This window comes from Malaclemys terrapin, chromosome 19 (assembly GCF_027887155.1).
Source record: "Malaclemys terrapin pileata isolate rMalTer1 chromosome 19, rMalTer1.hap1, whole genome shotgun sequence".
NCBI classification, from domain to species: Eukaryota; Metazoa; Chordata; order Testudines; family Emydidae; genus Malaclemys; species Malaclemys terrapin.
Window position 1 is genome coordinate 12,942,203 of NC_071523.1, and position 23,443 is coordinate 12,965,645.

General features: G+C 50.6%; 2 long non-coding RNA genes across 2 annotated transcripts in view; one reads left to right on the plus strand and one right to left on the minus strand.

Annotated features, from left to right (window-relative positions):
- On the plus strand, nt 1-19,415 carry LOC128826051 (uncharacterized). The gene is made up of 3 exons (XR_008442780.1): nt 1-143; nt 18,309-18,529; nt 19,332-19,415. It is a non-coding gene; the product is annotated as an uncharacterized LOC128826051 (long non-coding RNA).
- Nucleotides 19,205-23,443, minus strand: part of LOC128826050 (uncharacterized) — an 11,788-nt gene continuing 7,549 nt past the window's right edge. Inside the window, exons 2-3 of the long non-coding RNA XR_008442779.1 lie at nt 21,737-22,096; nt 19,205-19,666 (exon numbers count right to left, since the gene is read on the minus strand). This is a non-coding gene — a long non-coding RNA (uncharacterized LOC128826050). The remainder of the gene's footprint in view (nt 19,667-21,736; nt 22,097-23,443) is intronic.

Genomic DNA, 23,443 nt, shown 5'->3' on the forward strand with positions numbered 1-23,443 from the left:
TGTGCAGTTTGAGCTGTCAGAGATCCCGAACAATGTCATTGTGATCAGAAGGCACTGCAGCACTCAACTTTCCCTGGCGCTCTCCTCTTCGCTCTCCTTCACCGCCAGCTTTCCCAGGGCACAAGGCAGGCAGAGCAAAGCAAGTAAGTGCTACAGCCCCTTGGTAAACTCCTGCTTCCCTTGAATCCTGGCCACAGGTCTAGATATTCCAGGGTTTAGCTCTCTCATTCCTATGGAGCTTGGTGCCTGTGCTTTAATCTCTCTGTGGTCACTGAGAATGAATGTCAGGCATCAGCTCCACCAGCAAACTGTTCTAGTGAACTTCGGTGCAGTCTAGCCAGTTGACAGCAAAGGCTTCCAAATTTTCTCCATTTTGGCAAATAAGATGACGGTGCACAGAAGTCTTATTCACTGGTGATGCATTGGAAGGTACCTTTCTCCCGCTAGGCGCACACAGCGCGGTATGGGTCACCTCTGTGAAGTTTAAATGCTTCTTTTTAAATGATCAGTGTCTTAATGTCATTACAACCTAGGTACCTATCGCTGGGACTGGTTCTGAACAAGCCTCTGTCCCTTTGCAAGTCATAGTCAGAGGGAATAGACAGAGAGAGCAGCTGCAGAAAGGGTTGGTGTCCAAATACGTTGTGGCCCCTGACATCCAGTGGGATTTTTATTTATTGCTGCTTAAAATCTCATGGTTGGGTGTTTTTTACATCGATGTAATTTAATATATTTGGATGGATTTGACGGGCCAGACCCAGTGCTCCGTTACACAGCTGTGCAAACGCCGAGTAACTCAGTTGAAGTCACTGGAGTTGCACCGCTCTGAGAGCAGAATCCAGCCTAGCGGCCTTGTTAATAAAGAAAAGTAAATGTGACCATCCCTTGCTATGGAGGAGGGGGAAATATCAGCCGTCTGAGAGAGCAGAGGGGAAGGCGACTGCAGCTGTGTATCTGAAGGGCTCTTTATTAATTAGCCGTGTGTGCTGCAATTGCTTTTCGTGACCATGAATGAGGGGAAGGGTGCTCGGCGCCGAAGGATCTTCCCTCCACCTCTTCACTATGGGAGCAAAATGAGTGGGAGAAGAAAAGAGTGTTGTTGAGTGTGGGAGGAGGGAATCCTGTGGAACCTGACGGATCAATTGCTCACGTGCAGGTCTGAAACTCGGGTTCCCTGCACTGTTGGTTTGGTGATGTCATCGCTGCAGTATGTCTTGGCAGTTTGCTTTTTCCAGTTACTAAAGCCTCCAATGTGAGTGCACAGTTTGTGGGTTTACGCTCCTTTTCCTGGAGAAATCCCTGCATTCTCCCTGTCACGGGGGTCTTTAAACAAAATGGATCAAATTCGACCCTGGTGCAACTCATCTGAAGTCAGTACGTTCCCATGCAATACATTTCAATGCCATTGAAGTCAGTGGTGTTGCACTGAGGAGGAATTTGGCCCTCTTTTAATGCAGAATGATCTATACCTACCTCTGTCTGCAGGCTGTGTTCTCCTTGTAGCTGTGGGAGGCCATCTGTGGTACCTAGCTTTAGTACATTGAAGAGTGATTGGTCTCTCTCTTTCTCTCTCTCTCTCTCTCTCCTGTAACCGGGCAGGATTAGGAAGTGGCTTCACTTGGGCTTGTCTGGGCTTGTTCAGGCCTCAGCCTGCCTCTGTCGGTGATCAGAAGGATCAGGGTGGCTCTAAAGGAAACTTGCCTCATACAGCTTTGCAGCCACTGTGCTGGGCTGGGAGCTTCGGAAAAGCCAGTCACAGAAATCTACTGCCCTTCTGCTTGATCCTCTGTGCAGGTAAAGAAAGTGTGTGTGTGTGTGTGTGTGTGTGTGTGTGTGTGTGTGTGTGTGTGTGTGTAAAGGAGGGTTTACGTGGCTGCTGATGTAGCACATGCATGTCTGCACATATAACATACTCTGTGTACATGCGTGCATACAGTATGTACTGCGTGCGGTGGGGACTGCATGAAGTCTTGACTGAAATGGACTGACAGAAATGGTCTAGGGTCTCTAAGCCACCTGGGAAGAGTTTAGACAGTAACGCTCTTCAGCCCATCCCGACTACAGGATTAGGGAACCCCCTTCTGGGATCCTACCCTCCTTCCTGCCCCTTCACCTTCCCCAGATCCCCTACTTCCAATCTCGAAGGTCAGCGAGGGGTCTGCGTGAAAGCACACGGGGAGGGATGATGGGGAGTCGCAGAGGAAAGGGGCTCGGTGGTGAGCAGAGGGACATCCCCAGAGGTGCCAGTGGCAGGAGGGAAACTGCGGTACATCCCCGTTTTTTAGAAGGGGTCGAAGCAGTTCTGTCTGCAGGGAGGAGAATCTGAACGTTCCTTGGGGCTGCCTGAGTTTGGCAGGAGAGAGGGGACTCTCGTGGCGTTCGTGCTCTTGCTCTCTGCTTCTGGGATCGGAGGGCATTGTGATTTTTATGGAGGGTTTGCTCCTGGTGTCACTGGCCCCATGGCTGCTTTTATGAACTGTGTTTATCTGGGGATGTGTCATGTCCGGAACAAGGAGCTACATTCTACCCCGCGGACTTTTCAGCAGCTCTCTCTCCCTCCCTGCTTTGCTTTTCCTAGTAGCGGTACCTGCTCCATCAGCTTGCCCTGATATTTCTTTGGAAGCTGAATCTCTGGGAATAATCGTGTCCGTGCCCTGTGATCCGATGCCACTTGTGACTAAATGTTGACGTCCCTGTCATTCTGAGCCCTGGGTAGCTGAAACCTTCCAATATCGGTCACGCCCTGTATGGCCTACCTGTTTATCCCAAGGTTTCAGGTGTCTATGCAAACCTCCAGTGGGATTCTGTGGTATCTAGGTGGCTATTAGATGACATAGGAGATGAGTGCGCATAGGAAAGGCTTAGAGCAGACAAGAATTCAAAAGACATCAGGACCCATTTCAGACCAGATGCAAGAGAGCGTCACTCTATTGAAACCAACTGGAGTTACCTCAGTGCTGCATGGGCTCTGAATGCTCATTAGATGCTAATTCAGACTCTTTTCCTGGCCTCTCTCTGAGTTGTTCCATTGGACCCAAAACCCATTGGAGCTGATTGTGCAGATATTTCTGCAGAGGGTCCTTCCTCTGGGATTTGGGAGGCATCTCCAGTACCACCCTCTGCCTAAGTTCTTATAATGCTGATCCTGGCACTGCCCAAAAACCTGCTTTATTCATCTTATTAAAGATCTCTTGGGGGATCCTTTTGCTATTTCTTCCCCCCCATGCTGTTATTTCTAATGCTGGATCTAAAATCTGTTTCTCCTGAAGTAAACGGTTTCACTCCTTCCCTCCACGTCACTTGTACCTGCACAAACTGGGGGTTTGTTATTGTAGGGTTTCTCTGCGGTGTTGTACTATACACACCGGTGGGTTTGTGAGGTTTCTCCCAGAGGGAGGCCAATCTGGATGTAGGTTTATCGTAGAGCTGATCCCTGTTTGTAGGTTGGGGTTTGTTTGTTTTTGTTGGTGGTTTGGTTTGGTTTGGGTAAATTTGTTTGGTTTGGTATGTGTAAAATTGGTTTGGGTAAATAAAAGGAGAAAAAAATTCACTGAAACACTTATTTCCTGCCTTTGTAAAACATGCTTCACACTCAGCATATGTAGTTTTCCCTCCCAGTGGCTGGGTTGCTAGAGGATAATGACCTACTACTGTTATTGGTAGCAGTAGAGTAGAGGTCAGTGCTGTGCTGAAGATCCCAGCTTCAAGCCCTGTTGCTGACCCATGTGAACCAAGGGTTGTTCCACTTGCCCAAATGGACACCTTTGCAGACAGGTGGAAGGAGTTTAATGGGGGCCTTGCAGCCTTTTCATTCCTACTGATGGTGCTAGGCAGTGTAATTATAGCCGCGTTGGTCCCAGGATATTAGAAAGATAAGGTGGGTGAGGTACTGTATTTTACTGGACCAACTTCTGGCGACAGCCACCCTGCATACCACCATGGAAGATATCGCCTGGAGCTGTCTGAAATGGAAACTCCACCCCATGAAGAAAAAGGAAGCAAAACTTAACAGCGACATCGACTTCCTGAGCAAATGCAAGAAACATCATCCTCCGAGAACTCACCATCTATACCCCTCACAGAAGTTGGTCTAAGAAGAGATATTACCAGGCCTGGTGACAGCAATTCCAGGCCTCAGGGCAGACCAGTCAATGGGCCCCCTAGAAAGGGATGTGCCCGTCCAGCTGCCTTCGCCGCCACCGATACCACCCCGCATGCGCCTAGTAACCAGGGCCAGATTAACCTTTTGTGGACCTGGCGGCAAACGTATTTGTGGGCCCCCATGGGAGCAATGGAGCGTGGTGCAGGGAGGTCAGTACCCAGAGTGAGGGGCTGGCCAGGGGCAATGGGGCATGGCATGGCATGGAGGGGGCGGCCCCAATCTGCCCAGCCCAGTGTGAGGGCACTGTTTACAAACCGTCAGCTGCCAAGCGCGTACTGGCCCGCCCAGCCCTGTGCTGCCAGAGTGCCCCTTCCCCGCTGGGGTAGGCCCATGCCACGCCACACAGCCCCCCCCACACTCCCAGCTAACACCTCCCTATGCCCAGCATTCCCCGGACCTGCTATGCCGAGCGCCCTTCCGCCACCCACAGCCCCATCACAACTGCCCAGTGCCCTACACACCATCGTCCCTGCCCAGTACTCCCCCCACCCACAGCCCCACCAAAACTGTCCAGCACCCCACACAGACCCCCCCACTGCCCAGCACCCCAACACACACAGATCTCCCCCACCCTGCACTACCGAATGCCCTTCCCCACAGCCCCACCACTATAACTACACACAGACCCCCCCCATTGCTCAGCACCCCAACACACACAGATCTCCCCCACCCTGTACTACCCAATGCCTTTCCCCACAGCCCCACCACTACAGCTACACACAGACCCCCCCCCCTCACTGCCCAGCATCCCAACACACACAGGCTGCCTCCACTGCCCAGCACCCCCCTCACAGACCCCCCCCAGAGACCCACTCCCCCATGCCCTGCCCCCTGGCCACACTCACCAGCCCTGCTGAGCCAGCACAGAGCAGGGGTCCCCCCTCCCAGCACAGTCCTACGGGCAGAACACCTGAAGCTTGGGAGCACAGAGCGGTCCCATCCCCCAGGGCCCCACCCAGCCCTACCTGCCTGGTGCTGGTGCCCGCGGTGGAGAGGAGGCATTTCCTTGCAGGAGTGGGGCAGCCACTGACTTCCCTGGCCCGCCACTTTTGCAGAGAGGGCCCTGCGGCCTGCCCGGGCGATTTAAAAGGGCCTGGGGCTCCCGGCTGCCGCTACTGTGGCAGCGGCTGGGACCCCCCAGGTCCTTTTAAATCACCCAGGCCCCTGGGCAATTGCTCCCTTCCCCCCACTCTTTGGGTGGGCCTGGATATTACCTCACCCACCTTGTCTCTCTACGTGTAGTGCTGTCAGTGAGCGTGGTGTTGGGCAAATATAGCACAGCTCTTTTCCCCGAGGAGTTTATGATCTACAGGTATTTGCAATGCAGCCCATAGCTGAGTGGTGAGAAGGCATTAATAACAATACTGTGTAGGCTCCTAGAGCATCCTTGAACCTGTAGAACTCCAAGTGCTTTTTGAAGTTGGGGTTGGGCTGGTCTAGGCATTTGGGACAGTCTGAAAGGCTGCCTGCTGCAAGCTACCACGGGAAAGGGAAGCAGTTAGATGGCAAACGGAGACACTGGGGTGGGACTATATATGGAGATATACCGATCTCCTAGAACTGGAAGGGACCCTGAAAGATCATTGAGTCCAGCCCCCTGCCTTCACTAGCAGGACCAAGTACTGATTTTGCCCCAGATCCCTAAGTGGCCCCCTCAAAGATTGAACTCACAACCCTGGGTTTAGCAGGCCCCCCTAAGAGGAGATGCGGGGAGAGAGAGAGAGAGGCCAGAATGGTGCAAATGCGGAGTAGAACCTGGGACCTGCTGCGGGGGGGGGGGGGGGGAGAGAGAGAGAACTAGTTTGGTGTGTGTGATCGATCGATCGATCCAGGATCAGAATGTCTCTGGGGATGGGGTCAGAATTTGGTTCAGGCCTGTCTCTACCCAAATTCAATCACAAAACATAGTCTTTCTAAAGAGGCTACTGATTCCAAGTATGTGCAGGGACCAAGAGGCAAAAGACTCTGGTTTTGGTAACACAAGGCCTGATTACTACTATTTCCCTCACCCATCCAGAAGGACTGAGTACCTGCAGCTCCCACTGACTTCAGGAGTTCCGAGTGCTCAGCGCTTCTGGAATGTGAGGCTTCTGATCTGTTTCTTAATGCAGGTAAAAAGTTATTTGACTATGAAATGACTATGGAATGCCTGGGCACAGAGAATAGCAGGGGAGAGGTGAACTTTGAGAGTCCTTGCCTCAGTCATTTACAGAGCCAAATTCAACAGTGATTTCAGTGAAGTTACAGGAGGGATACTTGGGTCTGGCCTGACTCCAGATTAAAATTCCCTTAAACTAGTTTGGTGTTCGTGGGTTTTTTTTTTTTTGTTTTTTTTTAAATATTCCTCTGATCCCCACACACAAAAAAACCCCCCTTTGTGACAATAACCTCGATCTAGGGAGAATTTCAGATACAGGGTCAGCTCTTGTGACAGTCACTAACTGTGGAAATAGCACAGGCAGACAAGTTAATACCTGATACAAGGCTTTATGAATAAGCCATTGCTGTTGTGAATAAACTATTGTATCAGGTGTTCCCTTGCTATCTGTTGTCAGGCATTGTGTATTACTGGAGTGTGGCCGAGCTGATAACACAGGTGAGATAATTTGTGGCTTTCATGGCATTAATGAGAAAGGGAAACAATGAAACCGCTCCCTCTACTCCTTTAAAAGGAGTGGGGGGAAAATGTAACCTCTTACGAACGTTACCTGTATACCCCTCTGAACCCGAATCACCTCTCCTTCGGCTCTTGAAGCGTGGGAGATGGGGGAATTGCCACATCCTCAAACGAAGTGCAGAAAGGACCTTGGTTTTAACATTCGTTCAAAAGATCCTGACCCCGGAACCTATAAGGGACTCTGTTTTATCTTCTGACGAAGCTGATGGGCTGAGTTGCACCTGGTGGGATTTGAACCTGTTTTATGGGAAGTCCAGATCTTGCAAGTTGAGGGTAAAATTTTCAAGGGCTCCTAAGTGACTTAGGAGACAAAGTCCCATTTTCAAAGTGACTTAGACATTTTGGGAGCCAGTGTCTTAGTGAAAGGCAATGGGATTCCATCTCCTAAATCCCTTTGGTGCTCTTGCAAATGTTACCCTGACCACTTAGAGTGGGATTTTCCAGAGCGTCTGTTCTGTAGGTTCTTATATTGCTGTCATCGCCATGGTATCTGAGTGCCTCGTGTTCCTTGAGGGCTTTTGAAAAATCTCACCTGTATCCTCCCCCTGGAGGCAATGCTATCATCCCAAGAAGTGCAGCTGGAATGTTCTGCACACAGAAGGATTTTCAACTCTTTAAAAAAGAAATACAAATTTGTTCTTTCTGCTGCTCCTCAGAACGCAGAGCCGTGATGCGATGCTACAACATCCCTCGCCATGTGCATAACTCCTTGCAGGGCTGTTGGCTCTTCGGCCGGTATGTCCATTATGGCGAGGACCTAGTAACATCTCTGAGTCCATTTTGCAGGAAAGTTAGTATGAAGTACCAGTGTTTTGGAGGCAGAATAACAGTGCCCTACTGGTGACTAGTACAGCCTGTCTCCTAGAGGGAAAGGCAGGAGAATTAAAAACACATGGACCATTGTCTTGTTTCCTAGGAGGGATCCTTAGCTGAAGGGGTTTATGGAGCTGGGTGGCTTTAAGCTGAGACATATATTTTTGCACCTGAACATACTGTAGCAGCAGAGGTCAGCTGTCAAGATGATGACCCAGCTTATTTAAAGCAGCCTTGTCCCTGAAACAAGGATCCCTTATGCTGATGAGAACAGGAGACGGTGGTAAGAGGAAACAGGTGAAGTCCAGTTATGAGAGAGAAACTGGCTAAGTTCTGTTGAATGGTACCCTGCCAAATACGTTGTTTGGGGTTGCTCTCTGCTCTGTGATACTCTCTTTACAGACATTCTCCCCTATTGGGGGTCAGTATTAACCCTGTATTTTAGAGATAAGGACACTGAGATACAAAGGGCTGTGCCTTGCCTAAGATCATAGGGTGAACTAGTGGCGTAGTTGCAAATAGAACCCAGGCGTCCTGACTCTTTCGTTCCTTGCTCTGAACATTAGATAACAATGAGGGGGCAATAAAGTCTTCAGGGCCCAGGATGAGGAGAGTGCACTTCTTCGGGTTCCCTGCAATTCTGGTGGCACCCAGTAATGTCCCCGTCCCCTTAGAAATGCAATTAGCGTACTCCCCCTCCTCCCTGGGTGGTGCCTGACCATTCCCTTCCTTGTAGCTGTGCCTGTGATGACTCGTTCAGCCAATTCTCTTCTTCCCCGGGGCTGCACACACACATACCGTCTTCCTGTGGCGAGTGTTGGTAAGTAAAGGGGAGAAAGCCAATAGTCCCCCCCAACCTTGCTGCACCCGCAACATAACCCTGCTGATTTTATCATTGTAAAGGATAATGCTGCTGAGGTTTCTCCCTCTTCCCACCCCAGGGCCAGCAGGGCTGCTTTCATTTTATTAGCCCTTGATATTCACCTTGCAGTACCTGCAATGACACTAATATACCTTTAGGGCACGCCCCTTTTCTCCCCACCCCTGCAGCCATCTGTGTCCCAGATAATCCCTACCTGATGCTGGTAGTGCTGCAAAATCCAGGCAGTATCGATCCAAGCATCCACCCAAGAGGGCTGTTGGCTGCAGGAGGGCAGTGTCTGTTCAGCAGAGGGAAGGGCACGGATAGAGATGAGAGCGAGAGGAGAGTACTGCTGGGGAGCATTCGCAGGGCGACCTCTCCAGCTAGTCCTGAGGCAGCACCCCAACCTCTTCATGAGGCTGTCTCCCCACAGGGTGTATCCTACACTGCCCTGCGCAGGCTGGAAACCCTGCTCCTCATAACTGCCTACGTGCTTCTAGCCCCAGTGCATGACTGGCACCTGCCAGCAGCGAGCGCGTGACTTCCCCATTGCAGAGCAGGACCCTGTGGTGGGCGAGGACCATGCACTTGGAGCGTCCGAAGGTCTTTTTGTGATGGCGAGTGGTTGGCCACGTAGGCTTGCGGGCAGCAGGCCAGGTGGTTTTGAATACAATCCGTCCAAAGATAAGGGTGGGGAAGCAAAACAGGTGAAAGGCTCCTATTTGGCCATATCTGCCTCTAGGTTGCTTCTCCATGATGGATGGAGGAGTCAGGACTCCAGTTAGCCAGGAACGTGCTGTTCTGGGTCTTGGTGGAAGAGGAGGGTGGGTCCTGCATGGGCCCCTGGAGGTGTAGCTACAGCCTAAGCTTAGCCAGTGGCCGCGTACAGAGCTGCTCTGACCAATGGAGTGTTTGCGGTGGGTCAGCCTGGTGGCCCTCCAGCTCAGCGCCGCCAGCATGAGTCAGCAAGGGCTGTAGTTGGCCAGTCTACTGACTCAGACCCTAGGCTGGGCGACTTTATCAGTGCTGCACGGCCAAACCCGGAGTTCTAGCCGCGAAGCTCCCGGGCGGAGGTGGGGGCCGCTGTAGCCAACACTGACAGCTGTTGACTCTGGGTTATTGCCTGATGCTATCTCTAGCAGACTGCTGGGTTAATAAGTCACGGGTGCTTTAGGTGGGGCTTCAAGTCCTCTGGAAAATGTGCAGTGGCCTGGACTCTTCCCAGGCCTCTCCTGGGATTCTGAGTCACAGCAGGACCGCCAAGCGGACGGGAGTCCAGCTGCACACTTGGCAGTCAGCAAGGGATCTAGAGCCCAGCCAGCTAGGAGAAGAGATGACCCTGCTTCCAGGAGAGAGGGCAGTATTACACTGGCTGGGGGAGTATTTGCTTTGCAGCTTTACTTTGCATGGGCATCACCAACAAGCCCTTGCCCTGCTGGCATTGGGTCTCTTCGTGCCCCAGAACAAGAAGGTGTCTGTGCCTGGGGTCAGTGGGCATTGTATACACAGACACTAGAGTGAAAGTGTGTGCAAGTGCTCTGCTTATGGGCCTCCTGGCTTTCAGTCCTGGCCACCTGACTCCTATCCACCCTCCCAGGGACTTCATTGCTTTCCGTGGCAGATCTCGTGAAATAGCTTCATTGCCCTGCGCCACCCCCATCCTCTCCTAAAGTCAGGTTCCGGCCATTACAAATAGGGCCGTTTGGAGTGGCGAGCCTAGGACTGGAAGGCTCTGTATCCCTCTGCCAGCCTCCTGCACCGTCCAGTCCTCCTCAGACAGGCCGACTTCAGCAATTTCAGATTGCTGGGACCCTGGGACAAGGCCTGCAGCGAAGGCACAAAGGGCAGGGATCTGGGCTGGCTCAGATATGCTGGCAAGTGTGTGCTAGGTCACCCCGTTCCATCGTAAGGGTACTCCAGTGGTGGGCCCCACCTCCCTGCGTAAGGGGAAGGGGGAGCAGCAGCCGTGATGCCACGAGTGTCATTTTGAGTCGTGAGTTTGGTCCCCTTGTTCCCGGTGCTATTAGGACTGGAATTAAGTGCAGACCCATGGCGCTCCTGGGGCAGGAGAGGAAAGAGAGACTGGTTGCCTTGGCCCCTCGTGGCCAGACAGAGCAGGGGAAGGATGCTCGGGAATAATCTCATTCCTGTGGGTGGAGCTGAAGTTCTCTCTGCCAGAGACTCTGGTACTGGGGTTGTGGCCTGTCAAACCAGGGGAATGACCCTCAGCAGGCTGGGGATGGAAGCGGGGAATGCAGATGTGATGCAAGCGAGAGGGGAAAACCTCCCAGCCTCACCCTGTGTGCTCTGTTCTGTAACGAGGGCACCCCATGGACTCGAGGCTGGTTCTTATCTTCTGCACGTTCGCTTCCTGGTCTGCCTGCCCGTGTGCCCCGTGTGCCCACAGTGCAGGTTGAGCCAGTCCAGAGAACACCACAGGGCGAGGCTCCGTTTACTCTCTGATTCAGCGAAGGGGCTGGAGCAGCAGGGGAAGTGAAGTTGTGTGTAGCTGGGGAATGTGTGTGCGCAGCCGGCTCCATCGACTCCCTGCCCTGCTGACTGGAAGCTGGCACTAACACTGCTGCACTCCCATAGGCTGCTGGCCCAAGCTCTGTCTCTTCGCCTCAGCAACACAGATACTTGCTGACCTGCTGTGACTGCCAGGCCCTGGAGTACGCTGGGTGTTGGGTCACTAGGACTCTTGCTCTGTGCACTGAAGGAGGTGACTGGGGGATTCCAAGTGCCGGAGGGTCTCGGCTTTCTCAGGATAATGCAACTCACAGAGATAATTTTATTTTGTAGTCTTTTTTATCAGGTTTTCTGTGTCCAAAACCATTTGCTTTGTTTGGATTGACTTTAAATCTTGGCTCCCCCCCCCCACTCTCCTGGATAATACCTGGCATGTCCATAGTGCTTTCACTTTCTAAGCATTTTATAAAGGTTCATTATTTAACCAAGCTTCGTTTCCCCACATGGCGTAGGCCGCGATCGTTGCTCTCATTTAGATAGGTGGGGAAACTGAGGCAGAGACTGGTGAAACAACTTGCCCAAGGTCTCAGGGAGTGAGCGAAGGAGCTGGGAGTTCCTATGCTTGGTACATTAGACCCCACGGTCGCTGGAGTGCTTTCATGAAAGGTGTGTAGGGAGACATCTGATGTGGGGTTAAAGACCAGTGTCTCTTTAGCAGAGTTCGGGAGTGGATTAAAGAGGTGGAAATATCATATCATGGCAGTTCTCTTAGTTAAGTCAGACAAGTGAAAGACAAATTAAACAGTCCCCGAAAATGATAGATCAGCACCATGGGATTGTGTGAGTTCTGGGCCTGGTCCAAAGCCTGTTGAGGTCAATGGGAGTCTTTCCCCGTTGACTTCAGTGCAGTTTGAATCAGGGTCTCCGGCTGCTGCATTGGGCCTGTTGCCTCCCATCCAAGGTGGATTCAGCCAGGATTGGGTGCCTGGGCCTGGTTGCTGTGGTGTGGGGATAACAATGTCCCAAGAGCGTGTCGGGGGCGGGGGGGGGGAGGAACCAGTGCTCCCTCCATGCCTTCGAGGGGAGGGGGCTGAGAGAGGGAGATCAAGGTGCTCTTGGGGGTTGCCAGAAGAGTTAGTGTAGGGGCCTACTCTCCTAGTGTCACTGTGGCCCAGCTGCCTAAATGTGGGCACTGACTCTGGCTGCCTGGAGGACAGCGGTGCTCTTCCAGTGCTGCCTCGCTTTTCCCCAGGGGGACGCTCCGCTGCTTTGTAACGGTGACCCCTGTGCAGAGAGAGCCAGCGGCGTCTGCGCATCGCTCCAGTCCCTCTCTCCGGGCTTCAGCCAGTTTGAAATAGCACCCGAGGCTGGCCCTGTGCCCAGGGCTGAACTTCACCTGACGTGGTCTGACTGCAAGGTGGGGATGGGAGGCAGGCCGGCAGCGAGAGAGGAACTGGAGTCCTTCCTGGTCTTCAACCTGCCGCTGGGGGTATGATCAGCGCGTGAGAGCAGGCGCGCCTGGGGCTGCCCTTTGCTCAGATCTCTCTCTCTGTTCCTCCTTCCCCTCTCCCACCAGCAACACGGGCAGGGGCAGCCCTCCCTCCCGCCCAGCGGCAGTGTCTGTGTGAGCTGCCCAGCTGACGGGCCGGGAGGAAGCTGCCTTTCTGAAATAGCCACGTGTGGGGAGAAACGCCCGTCGATATTGTGGGGATTGGACCCTGCTTTTATTGCTCCTGTGTAATCTCTCCTCCACCCAGTCCTTCCCCATCACTCTCCCTTTTTCCAGGTCCCCGTATGTCTCCCCCATCTCCTACACCTGCTGTCTCTGCCCATCGCATTCTCCCCTTTGCGGGAGTCGCTGTCTCGCCTCTTTCCCTTCAGTTCTGATTTCATTTTAGAAGGAAGATGACTCACTGCAAAGGTATCTTCCCTGTTTCCTCATTTGCTCTGAGGTTCCCCGACAGGAGGGTGACTAGGGGCAGGGTGGGGCGAATGCTGAAACCCCTGCTCTAGGAGCGTGACCGCACGGTACAGCAGGTGTACGCACGTCCCAGGAGCCAGTGCTGGGCTAAGGTGCTGCAGTGCCAATCCCGAGGCTGGAGAATGAAGGCTAGAGGGCGAACTAGGATAGACTGCCTGTGCTAGCTCCTGGCAAGAGGGGAACCGACTCGGGAGAGCCTAACGAAACGGGTAAATATCTCTTCTAGGCAGCCTCCTCACAATGCATGTGTCTGGGAGAGGAAATGTGTGCTGTGGATTAAACAAAACCTCTGTGCGGGCGGGAGATGTTAAACAGTTTTAGCTTATTGGTGGGGAATTTGGATGCTGTGGGAAACTGGGGGAGAGAGATTGAGCTGTGCTGGTAATAAGCGCTTGCCACAGTAACAGGATAATGCCAGCCCAGGGTGGCAATTCAAGCGGCAGTGTCCGCTTTCTAAACCTCCAACCGTCGCACAATGCAGCACTGAAGTGAAAGCTCTGTGGAGAAGCCGAACCCAAATGTCCCACAGCTTTGAGGAAATACAGATTGGGATCGGGGGGCAAACTTGTCAGGTTTTTTTTATTTTAAAGTCGACATCCTGTTTGAACTTGCAGGTGGCAAGAATCCAAGAGGTCAGCTTGCTAGCTCATTCCCGTTGAAAAGGAAGATTGACTCGAAGGATGGCACTTGTCTGGAGCTCAGGGAATTTTCTCTGTCTGCTAGCTCAGAGGGGGGAGGCCAAACTGTAGCCTCTTGTGGGGTTGGTTGGTTGGTTTGTTTTTGAGGGGATTGATGTGGCTGTCTTCCTCATCCCAAACCCTTCTTCGGTTTGTGATGCCTTTTTCTGATGACTCCTTATGCAGAGTCTGTTATATGGTTTGCATGGGGTGAGAATAGGTCAGGATGGCTAAACCAGCCTCTGTAGAATAAGAATTGCTTAAAATGGTCAATTTACTGCCTTGGGGTGAGTGTTCTCCTCCGGTAATCCTGGGTTCCACCCACAAACTGATGAGCTGACGTTAGCCTTACTGGTGTTCTGACCTGACTAGAAACAGGACGTACTGGGAACCTCCATGTGGGAAGGATCTCTCCTCAGGAAACTCCCAGCAAGAGTTGATTAACTTTTCAGAGAAGCATCTAAACTTATGATGCCCCCTCTGAAACTATGGGACGTGGCCCAGCACTGCAAGAAGCTGGCAACAGGTCCCTATTTTCTCCAGTCCATAAATTGGAGTCTCTGGCCAGTTCATTCAGCTGGGTCCAAAGTCATCCCTGGTGTAATTCCACTGACTTTGCTTGAATGGCATGACGCTGGAAATGAACTTGGCCCCTTCTTTATTTTGTTAAACGGAGGCTTTCAGCAGCAGAGAGATGTATTCCCATGGGGAATACCATGCACATCCCTGCAGGTCTTCTTTGGAACAGACTCCTTCCCCTTTAGAGCAAGAAGGAATGTGGTCCAATAACAGGAGCATCTTCTCCCCACCTTGTTGGGTATGTCTACCCTGCAAACAAAACAACAAAAACAAACACCGCAATGAGTCTCAAAACCAGAGTCTACTGGCTGAGGCTTGCAGGGCTTGTGATACGGTGCTAAAAGTAGCAGCGGAGATGGTCCCCCTTTGTGTCTCGGACCCACCCCCTCGCCGGGTTTCAGAGCTCCAGCCCGAGCAGGAATAGCTACAGTGCTATTTTTAGCGCCATAGCACGAGCCTTACCAACCTGAGTCGGTAGACCTGGGCTCTGGGAGTTGCTGCTGTGGGTGTGGGGGCGTTTTCTGTAGCATAGACATACGCAATGAGGTTTCCTTGCTTGGTAATAGAGTGACTCACACTAACTTTCTCTTTCGGGGTTAATCCGTTGTATTGTGATATGATCCACCAAGCAGTTCCCTCCTGCTCGCCTGTCCACCACCCAGACAGGTAGGGCAAGGGTGGAGCATGGAATCCTCCAATTCTGTGGCCCACCAATATCTCAAATGAGCAGCCAAGGCACAACAACGAAAGCAATAGATTGGAATCTAAATTCAGAGCCGGTGTGAGCTGGTGTACTTTGCGCACTGAAGGGCTGGGTTATACCAGGAAAGGCAACCGGAAGTGAGGGTGGGGTGAGACAAAAAAGTTTCTCCTTCTTACACATCATCTCCCTCCCCCCCAAATCTTGGCTGACTGACGTTCCTGGTGTAAACCCCACGTTTCTGCCCCCTTCGCTTGCAAATTACACCAAGACATGTGCACGACTTAACCATATACAACTTTCACCAGCATCTATATTGCCTCTGACTCTAGCCCTTGGATGCTAATGTGCCAGGTGCTGAAATTCTTGCTGCCCTCAGTCTCACTGCAAAATGTGCACCAGAGTGTAAAACTTGCCGTGAATATGTCGTCACAGTAAGTTAGCTGAGAACTTGGAGCAGAGGGGAATGAAACTATTGCTGCTTGGACAAGTGAAATACAGTTGCTCTATTCACTGTCCAGGACCAACACCTCCAAGCAAAACTCTTCCAACTCTCTTGCTAAATCAGAAAGCTTTTTTTGTCCACTTAAGACTTCAAAGTTGCTTCTGAGGCAGCCCAACAGAGATAACCTCCGTCTGGCTGGAAATGAAAGAGCAAACGAATTCCCCGCTCAAGAGCTGGACAGATTGCTTAAGCGTAACAAATGCCTGCCTTTTCTGCAGCAGCATGGAGTGTAATCTGCATTAGATGATCCTAGCTCTCTGCAAAGGAAGATGATGCTTCTCCCCCTTCACTTCCTTCATGCAGCTTTTAAAATATCCATTGCAAAGCTTAAAGGATCATTGACTTTTAGGCCCCAACTTTTGGTGGTAAATCCCATCCAGCATCCATGGAGGAGGCATGTGTGTTTCCTGCTTGTGAGAAATCCAGACATCCCAGACTCAGGGTCTGGCATAAAGATTTTAGTGGCCCGCCATCAAATATTCCCTGGGCGGGTGTGTACTCAGTTGCCTGTGGTGGGGATTTCATTAACACCGCATGGCACTGTAGCAGGGTGGTTACCCGCTCCAGCCCTGGCAGGGTTAAAACCAGCCCTGGGAGAGGGCTGGAGGGCCGGGAGAACAGCCCAGGCTCAGGTGGGGCCACGCCCCAATTAGGGCCCAGCTGGCCGTATAAAGGCTTGAGCCAGGAGCTCAAGCAAACACTCTCTCTCTGCCTTTAGAGGGAGAAGGGCCTGGCTGCTAGGGAGCGTACCTGGGTACCTAAGGTAGAGCAGGGCTGAGGGAAGGCAAGAGGAGCTGGGGAGCTCTGGCCTGGAAACCCCCCAGGCTGCAGGCGTAGGGTAAGGCCAACTGGGTACTGGGGTTGCAAAGGAGAAGCCCACAGGTAGGCAGAGGCAGCGGGTCCAAACCCCTTTGCCAGTGATGAGTGGCTGATACACTGCAGTCTGCCCCAGTGAACGGGGGCTAAGTGATGACTGGCAGTAGTCAAGACTGAGGTGAAGTGGGGTTAGTGGGTGGGGGTTCCCCTGGGAGGGGGAGACCCTGAGACTGAGAGGTTCTGCAAGGGGGACACTGGGTCCTGGGAAGGACATGGGGGCCAGAGTGAGGTAAGGCAGATCACCAGCCTGCAGAGGGCGCTCTGGAGCTGGGCTGAGCTAATTCCCACAGATAACTAGCAGGAGGCGCCGCAGGGGTGAGTCCCGCACCCTTACAGGCACTCAGATCTTAGGTCCAACCTAAGGAAATAAAATTATCTTTTTAGAACAATTCCTAATGGACGGGGAGGAGAAGCTAACATCTCATTGTTCGGGATGTCCTAATGACTTCTAGATAGTCAAAGATTTAGATTGTAAACTCTTTTGGGCAAGGATACTTTTTCCTGCGATGTCTTTGCACAGCAGCTAGCACAATGGGGTCCAAGCTTGGTTGATGCCTCTAGGCACTACTGCAAAGTAATTTAATTAATAATAATATAAGAGGTGTCTCCATTGGTTCAAGTCAGTATTTCTTTCTGGATGTATAAAATAGCCCCATCTAACAGGATATTTTAAAGTTCTTCCTGTTTTTGTAGGGACTCTCATCCACACAAACAAGCTGCTTCTCCTGCCCACCCCAACTGCAGCCGCCCTGCCACAATCCTCCCCTGCACACAATTAAAAGAACCCCAAACCCACAAGGTGCAGCTGATTTCACTTGCAAAGACCCATGGGACGTGGGAGATCATCTGCTGCTTTCTTGCATTAGGTGCCGCGTTATCTAAAATGTATTTGCTTCTAGTGCTCTCAGCAATGTGGAAACAAAACCCCAAGCAGAGATCCCTGCGCATCTGCCTGGAGCTAGACTCCGACTAGTTAGACCTGATGGTGAGATTAAATCGCGTATAAGGTTCCAGCAACTTGCAGTTGAATGCCTGAGTAGATTAGCACTAACTAGCTGAGAGACACTGATGTAACCCAGGGAGGTTTGAGTTAAAGGCTATAGGGGATTATCATATTGGCTAATACTCCCCTACAACAATAGCAGGGCTGGGTCCGTTGGATTGGCAAAGCACTTTGAGCTCTGCAGATGAAAAGCACCGTAGAAGAGCTAGGTATCAGCTGGCTTTAACCTGTCCAAAGCTAGGGACTAGGTAGCATGGAGATACGAAACTGACTAGCTCAGCTAGCCTGCCTCTCTTGCCCCATGTGTACAAGATTCTCCCCTACAGTATCTTCTCCGGGGTTTTGTCCTGTCCAGTTTACAAGGGCCCAAGTGATGGGGATTCTACCATTCCCCAGAGAAGCTATTCCAGTCTTATAGCTCTCGCAGTTAGGCATAAAAGCAGAGTGTGGTGACTTGAAATACCAGTGGCCCCTCCTCCCTCTTCTGCATTTGACTGCTTTGTGCCCCTGTAGGGCCTGTCACTGAACTGTTTGCTTTTGAGATCAAATCTGACTTGTTTTGATACAGGTGGGGAATATTGGAGTGCTGGTTAGGTCACTGTTCAAACAAGGCAGCTAGTTCCAGATTTTGGCCCATCTCCATGTTAGGGAAGGGGCAGATTACTGACCACCTCGGGAGGTGATTGCTGTAAAGAAGGCTTGTGACTTTTTTTGCTAGGGTGAGAGGGCTGCATAAACAAAGGGTTTGTTAGTCAACAATTGCCTCTTCTGGGGTGGACTGACTGCACTGCAAGTCACCTCTGCCCTTTGCTTATTGGAGTGCAGTTACTACTCCTCACTCCGTCAGTCGGCCTCCTCAGACAGACCGTTCATAGGGCTGGATTTACACCTTCCGCGCCCTAGTCACAGCATCTTCAGCGCCCCCCCCCCCCCCCCCCCGCCTACAGCTGACCTTTGTGTTTTCTGTAAAAAATTAAACTTTTAACCCACTTTTAACTTTTTAGGTTCCCCAAGAACACCGGCGCCCCTAGGCACGTGTCTACTGTGCCCAATTGGAAATTGGAAAACCGTTCATAGAGTTTAAGGACAGACGGGACCATTTAAGATCATCTGCTCTGACCTCCTGCTTAACACAGGCCACAGAACTTCATCTGGTGATTCCATCGTCAAGCCCAATAATGGGTCGGACTTGGGGATGCCTTTTAGGAAGACATCCAGTCTTGATGTAAGGACCCCAAGTGCCAAGAAACTGCCATGTCCCTTGGTAATAATAGAGTTGCCAGCTGACCAACCAATGAAAAATAGAGAGTTAGGAAGATCTGTAAGGAAGTGAAGATGGGCCTCCATATAGTTCAACGTATTGTTGCTTTGGGATGTTAGCTCTAGTACCGGAGGCCCTAGGGGAAGGCTCCTGGCATTTGGGATTAGACCCATGAGGGGTAAATGTTTTCTTAAGTAACAAAAGTCGACATTTTCACATGTTCACATGACAGCAGGCGCTAGGGCTTTTTGAGCGCCAGATATCACAAGAGTTAGCAGTACTGTTCCGCTCCCAAATGCCACTGTGCACCCCTCTGGCTGGAAAAAGGGAACTGAAAGTGGCCTTAATATAAATGAGAATTGGGCCCTTTTTCTGTTTCATTTGCAGAGGGATCTGCTCTGAGCGAGTTCTCCTTCTCTAATCCTGAGCATGACTCAGGAGTGGCAGTGCGCAGTCCAGTGAAACCACTAAGCGTTTGAACAGGCGGGTGTCTCAGAAACTATGTATTAGGCATCTGGGGATGGGTTATTTTTCCATTATCTCTGCTGAATGAGGCTCTCTGGAACTAGAGGACTAATTCAGGTAAATATGGAATCCAGACAGATGCTGGCTTTCTTTATTATTTTAATATCTGTATCATTTAGAGGCTGTATCTGAGATCGTGTGTGTGTCTATCAAAGTATATTTGGAATCTCCGTCCGGAGAGCCACTTTTTTTTTTCCCCTCGCTGTTATGGCTGTTTATTGACTGTTTCTTTGTCCCCCAGACTCTCCTGCCATTTTTAGGTCAGAGAAAGAAAGAGGGAGACAGAACCACCTGCCGCAGCTCACATCCCGTCAGTTGATGCCAGCTGTGAGTGTTTCTTTGGCAGTGTCTTAGCTGGTTGTTGTGAGCAATAATCAAGGAAGCAATCAGCAAGTATACTGCCCTAGAAGTGCTGCACATTGTTGGGCCCGCAGCACGTCTCGCTGACACAAGAGGAGACTGCCGTCGAGTGGAATGCTGCCCAGCTGGTCCCCTGTGCTTCATGCTGGGTTGGAGAATGGCACGGCGGGTGCTGTCGGTGGAGCAGAAGACTGACGAGAGAGATGCTGAAGGATCCTAGATAAGATGGTGATTGTATCAGAGGTGCCAGAGGCAGCTGAATTGAGCATTGCAAGGTGCTGTTCACTCATACCCTGCCCCACCCCACCAACCCCTTACCACTGCATCAATTACAGCTGTTAGTAATACTGCAAAAATCTCTGGCTCATGGGAGAAGTGTCCCCATTGGGAAGAGTCTCTCTCGGTTCAGGGCTTGGGCTAATAAGGAGACGTTGATATTGATTTTGGCCCCAGTGTGGGGTCAGCGTGGAGCTCGTTTCTGTGGTCACTGCTCCTGCAGGGCCCTATTCAGCAGGGAGGACAAGCAGCTGAACACGCCAAGCAAGGTGCTACCCAAAGTCCCCAGGCCTGGCTGTGCTGCCCCGCCTTACCAATCTGTTCAACTGCAAGGTCATTCAGGTCACAGCCATAAGAATCACATGATAAGTAAGTGCAAGCCAAGCAGAGACATGAGGAAGTGGCAGGATTGTCATACTGAGATTGCCCTATGCCCTGCTCAAGCTTTCTTTGTGCTGGAGCCCATGCATGGAAGATCCTATGCGTGACAGCACTTTTGAGCTGCTCCATGTTGGGCCTGTATAGGCAGGATACTTCTCTGGGCTCTGGCAGGTGTCTGCCTGAAATATGCCACCCTTTTATGTGTAGATCCTGCTGGGACAGAGTTAGGTGAGTTTTACTGATGGCTTGTTAATCCACATGGATATAAGGGACATGGAGAGTGGCTTTACTGAGATGAGGGATCTAGGGTGTGGGCTGAAGAGTCCTGAGAGGGAACCCTAAGAGCAGCCAAGCTCAGGGAGGGGATTTGAGCTGAACTTTATCTGTGTCCGGTGGTAAAACAAACTCCAGGAAAGGGATGAGAGTGCAAGTTGTGAAAGGCCCCTGCTCACACTGACCTGCTGTCTTGTGCAGAAACAGCCCCCAAGGAACTGGAAGCCAGAGACTCCACAGCTGGAACCCCAGCTCTAAATGGACTCTCTGACCTGGGATGTGTCTCAACTTTCGTGCCTCAGTTTTCCCTATCTTTAAAATGGGGATGACTGTACCAACCTACCTGACATAGGGGGTTGTGTGGCTTTAATGCATGAATGTTTGTAAAGCACTTTTTATCAGAGGGTGTTGGGCGCTAGAGAAATGCGAATTATTGTTTTGTTGCAGCTGTTCTGAAACTGGACTATGCCTTATTAAAGACCATAAAAGGGCTGGTGATTGAGATTTTGGGCTGGTACATAACTTCTCTAATGGCAAACACTGCCCAGAAATCTTCTCTATACAAGGTTTTTCCTCTTTGCAAAGCAAAAGCTGCAGTCAGTCCCCGTTTTTTTTTTTTACCCAAGCGACAGTATTCTGAGCATTGTTTTATGTAAATCCCTAAAGGGAACAAGTGTTCTCTCTTTAGCCATTCATGAAACACCATTTCTGCAGTGCTCCCCTTCTCTTCACCCCAGCCCACCCTCCAACCCCCTTCCCCAAAACTCCACTGCTCTGCATGCTTGAGTCCCACCAAGCAGGGTGTAGGCCGAATGGAACTGATAAAATGTCTGGAATGTGGGTTGAGATGACAATCAGCCGCTTAAGGCCTGGATCTACTCTCACTGATGTGGGTGTAAATCCATAGTAACTCCACCGATGTATAAAACCAGTGCGACTCCATTTACACCAGGCAGTAAGATTCTGGTCCTTTTATGATTTTCCTGTAAATACCTTCTGTGGCTGACTTGTGTGTAATGGTTTGGCCTGTACTCAGCTGAGGATATGTGGTAGGAATGACACTGCAGAAATCACCTGTATTGTAACTGGGCTCCTTCTGTGCTCTGTACTACCTCGGAACCTCTATGGAAACATACAGCACGCTCCTACTTCCAGGTGAAATGATCCTGGAAGCAGAGCTGAACTGGAGCTCTACGTTTGTGGGGAGGGTGATTTACATCCAAGCCTATAGAAGGGTGGGTTAGGGCTGTTGAGGGTCACACCTGTTAGTTGGCAAATTGGAGTGTTCAAAAACCATCCTAGGGCAGACAGATGGAGGAGGAGAGTCAGCTCATTTATAATTAATCGGGCACTTACTGTAGCTTTTCATTAAGAGGTAAATGAAGGGAACAACAGGCCCTTTGTTGCTGGTTAACGCCCACAGAGTCCTCTCGGACACAGAATTCTGGACCGTGGCCCGGCACTAGAAGCCGCTGGATGTTGATCTGAGCGACAGTCCTTACATATAGTTCTGCTGCACCCTGTTCAGGTCGAAAGCAACTGGATCTCTGCCGCTGAGCACGTCGTCATCCAGGTGAAATAACTCTTGGTTAGGGTGTTTCTGCTCACTAGTAAAGTTGACATCTCTTCACAGCACTTCTTCCTGGTCTCACCATTGTACTTTTCATTCTTTCCCCTTCTCTACGCTGCTGTCTTGTCTGTGTTAGATGGTAAGCTCTGTAGGCAGGAGCATATATTGTAACTGTACATATTACTTTACAATGCCATATACCATAAAAGCTGCACAAGAAATCACCGAACAATACAGTAAAGAGGGGTTGGTGTCTTTCCTCAAAGGGAGCAGAATTTCACTCAATAGGTTTTTATTAGAAGACCAGATTTGTTAAATTATCGATTGCTAATGCGAAGTGTCATTGTAAATATACTGCCCATTCATAGACTCAAAGACTTTAAGGTCAGAAGGGACCATTATGATCATCTAGTCTGACCTCCTGCACAACGCAGGCCACAGAATCTCCTGTAACAAACCCCTAACCTATGTCTGAGTTATTGAAGTCCTCAAATCATGGTTTAAAGACCTCAAGGTGCAGAGAATCCTCCAGCAAGTGACCCATGGGGGATAAAAAAATATCCTTTTAGCATTCTTGTAATTTAAATTCAAAAAGGAAACTATTATAACACTGGGAACGTAGCTTAATTCAATGATTGTACTGATCTAATTCCAAGTGGGTAACTAATTACATTCTGCCTACATATAATTCCCTATGTAGTTGCTGGGGGTTTTGGTCAGTTGCTGTCCTGTGCTGGCATGTAACCTTGCTGCAGCCCTATTACAGATTTTTAATGTTTAATGGACAACTTTTTAAAGTGACTCAGGATTCGGGCATCTCTATTTGATGGGAAGAAAGCAATTGTACACACTGGTCAGATCTAATGCAGTAGTGTGCATAGTATTCAGCCAACGGCCTGTCATTCAACATTCAGAGGTCCTGTTCTCCATCCATAACTTACTAGAGACAAAAACGTGCAAGACTGCATGCTGCCAGGAGTCCTGTGGTATACACCAGCTATCTGTTAGCCTAATGGGAGTGCACGTAAGTATATTTGCATTGAGTCACTCACCTGCACTGATGCTAAGTTTTGCAAACAAAGGATTCAGTCTGGACCCTGAAAACTTTGCTATGGGGCAACTGAGTCTTCAAGGCCCATGTTGGTTTGTTGGCCTAATACCCTGAAGCACACCCATAAGGCGACGTTTCACAATAGGTGGATTAAAGGGCATCCATCAGAGCAGTGAAATGGAAGGAACCAACTGGGGGGGTGGAGGTGGGAGAAATGAATTAGACTGTAGCAGCTGCATGGCTTCACGATTTTTTTAATTTATGATCAAAAGCCATAGAAGAAATTCCGAAGAAGTCTGTTAATGATGCAGGCTGCTGGAAGAACTTAAAAGTCATAGTTGATTAAAATGCTTAATTCTCAGGGTGTTACTATTATATTAATGAGCACTTCTGTAGTGCATCACGGGTGTGGACTTTAGTACTCAACTCATCCCTCCTCTGC